The following is a 1,736-nucleotide window of genomic DNA, read 5'->3' as shown; positions in this document are numbered from 1 at the left end:
TCTCTCTCTCTCTCTCTCTCTCTCTCTCTCTCTCTCTCTCTCCATATTTCTCTGCACCTCTTCATTGAAAATCTCAATGAAACCCATCAAATGAGAGGATGAGCATGGCTAGCAAGAAACACGAAACGGAGCACGCAACCGTGTGGAACGTTAAACGAGCTCTTGCTGGTGGGGCTATGAAGTGTGAATTACCACGACACAAAGCGCCAGCACTCTGTCCTGATGGAGCTTCACTCCCAGCTCGGCGGTGGCCCTCAGTCCCTCACTGCTCAGAACTGTAAAGCAAGTTCGCCGACCTCAAACGCTGCTTCAAAAACGAAGCCGAATCTTGCGACATGGTTGTCGAGATGATTGTTCAAAATTCTTGCGTCTCTTGAATGAGATCTGTGAGAGACGTCGTCGTTCTCGGTGGTTTTTGAGATCTGAGGGCAGGGGGTTGAGTGGTTTTGTGTTTTATGTTGATAGAGATTTATTTTGTTTTATTTTTAGATGGAACAAGTTTTGAGGTTTATTATTACACAACAAAACGAATACAAATACAAAACCAGTTAAATTTAGACTCAAGCAAGTCTAAGACACCAGGTGCGGCTAGACATTTTGAAATCCAGTTCGGGTATGAAAATCGAATTTCGTTTGATGGAATCATATATACATGAGCACTGCATTCCTCTGCCTTCTCTCTTGGTTAATAAAGCGAGCTGCTCCTTCAACTAGCTATAACAACCTCTTGCAAAAATGACACATGGCTCTTGAAGCCACTATTATGAATATATTCCTTGATCCCTGGTATATGATAGGTGATGTCCAGATCGCCCACAATGAACTTAACTGGTACTTTGATTTGTACCCTAGTCCATGGTGTCGTAAGCTCCCAGCTTAAGTCCAAACCTCGGTGATAGTTTAAGCCACTTGTAAATCCTGTCTTGCTGAATTTACTGGCAAAATAGTTAATGTCTTCTTCTAAGAGCCAAGGGGGCAACTGTTCTACAGCTTTCCAACTTGCCAATCCAACTTCTCTAGATATTTTAGGTGATGCTGGACTACGACCAGTAAGAAAGATCTTCATTACTGAGGTAGTATCATTGTATCAAGAGCACCAAAATTTGCTTCGGCCTCTCTAGGTCCCTAAAACCTGCAAATGTAGTAATCATCACCAAACAAGGCCCTGAACCCATCAACAAGCTTCCTCTTGGGGTTTCTGGGATTGAAAGAGACGCTCACGTTGACCAAGCACTTAACCCTATCAGGTCTAAACAAACACAACCACCATGCAATCACAGCACCCCAGTCATGCGCCACACCAGAAACACTTGCTCGATCGATACCTAGATGGTCAAGCCGCCCGATCAGGTCCTCGAATATGTGCATGGCCGTGTACGGGACGACGCTTTCGGCGGCGCGTCCATGTTGCCGAAGCCGCATGTTGTTGAAGACTTTGAGTTGAAGCTCGAGATACTGATACCACTTCGACATTAAGTCATTGACAACAATACTCTTCCATTCTTCTGGCAGGTGAGAGGGATGGCGCATGGGACATAAATGACCACTTTAACCCTCAGTTGAGAGGGGTGGGCCGACAGTAAACAGCTTTTTTACTCACTACATGTAGCATGTCGTTTGTGAGACATTAAAAAACCCTCTCGCCCTTCTGTTAACAGAACTGTCAGGATTACGGTACTCATGGAGTAGTCCAGCTTTTGTCCTATATATATATATATATATATATATATATACAA

At 44.1% G+C, this 1,736-nt stretch overlaps 1 pseudogene; it reads right to left on the bottom strand.

Moving 5' to 3' along the window:
- Positions 1-642: 642 nt before the first annotated feature.
- Positions 643-1,736, bottom strand: part of LOC101296638 — a 3,906-nt pseudogene continuing 2,812 nt past the window's right edge.

The sequence above is a fragment of the Fragaria vesca genome, linkage group LG2, assembly GCF_000184155.1.
Source record: "Fragaria vesca subsp. vesca linkage group LG2, FraVesHawaii_1.0, whole genome shotgun sequence".
Classification (NCBI taxonomy): domain Eukaryota; kingdom Viridiplantae; phylum Streptophyta; class Magnoliopsida; order Rosales; family Rosaceae; genus Fragaria; species Fragaria vesca.
The sequence above is the reverse complement of the archived record's forward strand: the minus strand, read 5'-3'. Positions and strand labels throughout refer to the sequence as shown.